Source organism: Euprymna scolopes, chromosome 32, assembly GCF_053919585.1.
Source record: "Euprymna scolopes isolate OS-2025 chromosome 32, ASM5391958v1, whole genome shotgun sequence".
Taxonomy (NCBI): domain Eukaryota; kingdom Metazoa; phylum Mollusca; class Cephalopoda; order Sepiida; family Sepiolidae; genus Euprymna; species Euprymna scolopes.
The window spans coordinates 37414375-37420497 of record NC_136513.1 but is presented as its reverse complement, the minus strand read 5'-3'; positions in this window follow the sequence as shown (position 1 = coordinate 37420497).

The window sequence follows — 6123 nt, the reverse complement described above, 5'->3', positions numbered from 1 at the left end:
AGGTCTGCGTTCGCGCCTGGCCCCCAAAGTATGGAAATAAAAAATGAAAGAAAAAACGTTTACAAGGGTTTTTTATATAGATGTACATAAGAATACTTTGAGGAGAATTTTTCAACTTAAATAGGGATGGTATAATGAAATCGTGGGGTCTGCGTTCGCGCCTGTACATGGAAATATGGCAGAAACTTTAACAAAGGTTTTCATATCTATTTGCGTAAGTATACTTTGATAATTATGTTTCAGTTTGAAGAAATATGGTATAATAAAATCATTGGGTGTTCGTTAGCGCCTGACCTCCATAGAATGTAAATATGCCACAAAGTTTTACAAGGTTTTTTAAACGGGGTGAGGGTTCACAATAACACCTTAACTTTAATCTTAATTCACGTTAGCTTTTATTTATTGTTTTTAGTTGAATCATATGGTGTCGAATAAATTCACCTCATAAATTCACGTTCTTATTAAAGTGAAAGCCCAAAAAAAAGTCGGAACTTTATACAATTCTCGACACAAATTTTGCATAACTCTATTTTTTCCTTCTCCATTTGCACGTGGCACTCTTTTGAAAATAGATAAATAGATAAATAATAAAAAATAAGAATGTTACTTGTTATCGTGTCAAAAGAAGGAAAAATCCTGCTCACGTGATTACATGTCTTTTTAAAAACATTTACATAACCTTTCTATTTTTATTTATATATCTGTTTAAGCTTTTTTTGTCAGTGTACTAGAAGGAATTCAGTTGATTACAACCCTTTCTGCGTGTTCTTTATGTTACAATAGTACAACCCTGAATCCGACGGCGCAATACTATATCGTTCAATACTGTAAAACTGAAACGAAGCTGTTCTGCTTGAAAAGGGTGCCCTTTTCTTCTTATTCATATTTATATCGATACTTTGCTTTAAAAAACTAAAGTAATTACATCTTTACTTTTTTAATATTCCATTTTGCTGTTTCGGGTTATTTTACTAAAGTTAATAAAGCTTCATTATTTTTCAAAACTGTTTTTGTTTCTTTGTTTTTCGATATTTCGTCTATATTATTTAGTAGGTGTGTTTAGCAGAAAAGCCAACAAACGACTACCCGAAAAAATAAATATACAAGAAATAAATATTACCATAGTCAATAAAAGTTCAATTCATATTTTTTTTTGTTTTGAAAGTGTTTTTAATGCTCTTTACTTGAAATAATTTCAGCGAACCAAAATTACAACGAAATTTGAGGCGATAACTACTTAAATGAATTTTTATATAAACTACACATGCCATAATCGAATATTCCTCAAGCATAAAATAACGAAAACATTAAAATATGTTTATAAATATACCTTACGTTGACGGAACTCTCTTAAATTTTGAACACGGTATGCTCAGGTGCCCCTCCTTCAAATTGAAAACGGGGCTCTCCATTTCAAAGTCACTGCCATTTTGATATTTTTAAAACCGATTTTTGAATTAAAAAACAAATTTTTACAAACAACTTAAAAATACAAACCAATGAACTTTTCTACCATAAAACTAACTTTTATTGACTATGGTAACATTTATTTCTTGTATATTTATATTATTACTAGCAAAAGTACCCGTCGTGGACTGGGTTCAAAAACAGCCTACAGAAAATGGACTCTGATTCATGAAAGTATGATAGGTTTTGAAAAGGAAGGGTTGTAAAGAGATAGCTTCGAATTTGGGGGCATCAAAACCAAAGCAAAATATGATGAAAGTAAAAATAAATTAGATAAGTCCCATAATTTATTATACCATACCTGTTCACACTGAAACACTAATTACAATATTCTGTGGATCTATATTAAAAAACCTTGTTAAACTTTGTGACATATTTCCATTCTAGTGAGGTCAGACGCGAACGAACACCCCATAATTTTATTATACCATATTTCTTCAAACTGAAACATAATTATCAAAGTATACTTACGCAGATAGATATGAAAAGTCTTTATTAAAGTTTGTGCCTATTTCTATTCTATGGAGGCCAGGCGCTAACGCAGACCCCACAATTTTATTATACCATCCCTAATTAAGTTAAAACATACTTATCAAAGTATTCTTAAGTACATCTATATCAAAAATACTTATAAACATTTTTTTTTTTCATTTTAAAATTTTTTATTCCCATACTTTTTGGACCAGGCGCGAACGCAGACGCCACAATTTTAATGAACCACTGTTCTGCCAGATCAAACATACCCATTCCAGTGTCTCGAAACACTTTCTATCATTATATGTAATCAGTATTTTAAAATAGTCAACCATATAGGAGCCTATTCGTGACCAGACACACACACACAGACATTCAGCTTTATATTATATGCATTAAGTCCGCTTGAAAGCCAAATTACAACGCAATTTTAAGAAAATAAACAAATATTTTACTTGTTATAAATTTATTATTTAAATATACTTCGGAGTCAAACTTTATCCTCAGTATTTTGTTTCTTTTTCTTCTTCTTTTCTTTCAATGTTGTAAGTATATGGAATATATATATATATATATATATATATATATATATATATATAAATATATATATATATATATGTACATATATATACATATATATATACATATATATACATATATATATGCATATATATATACATGTATATACATATATATACATGTATATACATATATATACACATATATATACATATATATATGTGTGTGTGTGTATGTGTGTGTGTGTGTGTGTGTGTGTGTGTATTAGTGACAAGGAGATCCCAACATTTTTCCCGATTCCGATCCAATTACTGATTCCGTTCTAAATTTCCGATATGATTACCGATTCCGATGCCGATTCCTTTAAAATTTAAATATTTAATTAGAGATGTATTGTTTTTTTTTTTTTTTTCTTCTTTCTTTTCAAATTTACAATTGGCAAATTATTACGTGCCCCGACCCCGGGATAATTTTCGTGTATATTTTTCTCAAATGTTTTCGTGCCAATTTAATTTTATCCATGCTGACGAAACGCATGCAAAGAATGAATGAAGAGATAGAGATCGGTAACGAATAACGCGATTCAATAGAGCGAAAAACCTGCTGCAACATGATATATATATATATATATATATATATATATATATATATATATATATATATATATATATATATATCAGTGAATTAATTCAGAAATCAAATATAAAAGTAACATATGTGAGAAAACGATATTTTTTGGCACCAACCTAATTGTAGGAGTGCTAGGAACGATACCGAAAAACTTTGGAAATAGAATGGGAGTGTCACCATAAACGGGCACCACACCAAATAATAAGGGTCAAGAAGGATGGAAAGACCGGGTATATATAGCACTACCAGATCTCCGCTGGAGTAGTGCGAAAAGTTGTTTTGAAAGAGCAATCTTTGATGATGACTTGTGTGAGAACTCCTAATGAATAATGCGGAGAATAATACAAGACAATATAACGAATAAGGGTTACAGGGAATGAAGAACACCGAAACTGCATATTTACAAGTTCTACATCCCCCATCATGCACTCCCCCCATTGTTTCATCACCGACCCCCCCCCCACAAAAAAATGATACCAAAGGGCCGAGAAGGGTCAATAAGGACTGAAAGACCGAGGAGCGAGCGCCAACCAGACCTCGGCTGGACAAGCGCAAAGAGAACTGGGACCTTGGGGAGGCTGAGTGCCACTCAAATTCCAGCATAAACCAATGGCCACCACCAGCGAGAAATCAATGGTAAGCGACTGTTGCGATGATGCAAATTCATTTGCAAATGCTATCGAAGGAGGTGGAGAGGTCTGGACGTCTGGGGAGACTTGTTGTCACTCAGCTTCCAGAGAACACCACAGGTTTCCAATCAGATCGTTTGTTGACTTATGCGAAAGCTCCATGTGAGCCAATAATAATAATAATAATAGCAGCAGAAGAAGCAAATGTGTATATTAAGATCTTAAGTTACCATTAGCTAATCTCCCAAAACATGATTCTACTTTTTTAGGCGATTTCAGTGAATTTTTTTAAGTGATTACTTTGAAAAATTTAAACAAATTATCGCGACTTGTTTTCTTTTTTCGTCAATTTGCAATTACAACATTTTGTTGTGAATGAAATAAAGGTATCACTAGAATTCTACAACGTATGTTAAAGAAAATAACAATGTGATTCTTCTTTTTCAGGCGATTACGTGTAAACGGCTTGAAAAAAAAATAAAGAAACAACAAAATCGGTTTTGCATATAAAGTTAACGGAAAACTATCGCTCTTTCGGACTAGACAGAATGGTTAATTTTTCTTTTTTTTTTTAAATCTTTGTCATGTTAATGTTCCTGATCAAAATTTCGTATCAAATATGTCATTGCGAATAGTCCTAAAAAATACGCTTTTTTATAGTACTAACCCTAAGTTTGTGTGGTAATGCGAAAAATAAATCCATTACGAGTGGTTTTATGACATAGTCGGCACGACATAAGGTTAGTGGTAAAAAAATTTTGGTTAACTGCCCTAAAAATTAGAATGGCCCGGAAAAGGGACCGGGAACATTTTACGCTAAATTTATACGTGCAACTCAACCCACTCTAAATTCTACAATAATTATTTGTTTTCTTTTATGTGTGTTCGCACATGATCGCTTAAAAAAGTAGAATCTCGTTGAGGGAGTGATTTATAATCTGCATATATTTTCTTTTAATTTAATTTAATAAATCTCTAACGTTCATACTTTTACATATTTTAAATAAATAAACGCAATAAAACATAGGATTATTTCAAAGATGACCATTCCAGACAACATCAATTTTCAATAAAATAATTAAATTGGACCCAGAAATCCTGATCCCTTGTCCTTTACTTTCATGTTATAAATAAATATTATTCTGATAACTAAATAAAAAGATCTGTTTGTTTGTTCTTTTTAAATTCCAGGAAGAAAAATAAAAAATAAAAAATCGTTTTGGAATCGAAAATGAGGCTCAAATTTTCCCAATTCCGAGGATAAGTGTTCATTTGTGTATTGTAGTTATTGGGAAAGTTGCGTAATAAAAAATGTCATAATCTAATAATAAATATGAAATATTGAAACAAGGCGCGGGGAAAACTCTCTCGGTGCTGATGGATCCGTAGATCTGATCAGGTCATCCAACTAGGATAAGGAAAACTCCGATTTGTAAACCTGTGCCACTGACCTCATACGTCTTGGCACAAAACGGGGGAGGGAGGCCTCCTCAGTCCTAGACGACAACGTCCATAGAGTTGATGATTTGATCAAATCACCGGTTTACAAATATAAACCTCTTAAGGAGTAGATAGGCTTTGCCTATCGCCCGGCTTCCATACTCCTTCTTTGCCTATTAGCCAGGAGTTAAGGTGCGGCTGCAGGGACTCATTAGAGAAGCCCAGTGCTTAGCCATGTTTCCTGACTAGGGCAATGAATGCCGTCACTTACATTTTCCTCATTCCCTTCCCCTATACCTGGGCATCCTGGGGGTGCTTGTTCACCATACATGCTAACATGATTGAACTGGGCCGCTCCTGTCGGACAGGCTTAAGGGTACCGGTTTGACGGTTGCTGGTTGCTGTTTCAGACTGACAGTATAGGAGCCCTAACTCTCTGGTAGCGCTTAGAGCGTCTGCTCTATCATCAGTTGTATAATATCGGGATAATTGTAGTGCCATGACGCGCATGGAAAAGGACCCTGCACTCATTTCTGATGGGCATTCCCGAGGCCACATTCCTGTGGATGGGGAGCCGGCTGTTGGTCTACCCGTGTTGCATGATTGTGGCTATGCACATGCGTTTTGTTTAGCACCTCAGCCTAGATCTGAAACTATGAAATAAAATTAAATGACATCTCAATCCAAAAAAGAAAAAACCTTCAAACCAAACACACACTCAAACAATTCGCCTTGAGGCTTGCATTTACAAATATCCGCGGACTTAGAACTATCTTAGATGATTTACAATCATTTCTCCTATCAAACTTTCCGGATATATTAGCACTAAGTGAAACTAGCTTGCGCTTCTCCATCCCATCTAACATCTTTAACATGTCTGGTTATCTTCCACTTTGTTGTAAGTACTCCGACAGGCACATTCACGGACTTGGAGTCTATATCCGTAACACCTTCTCCATGTCAA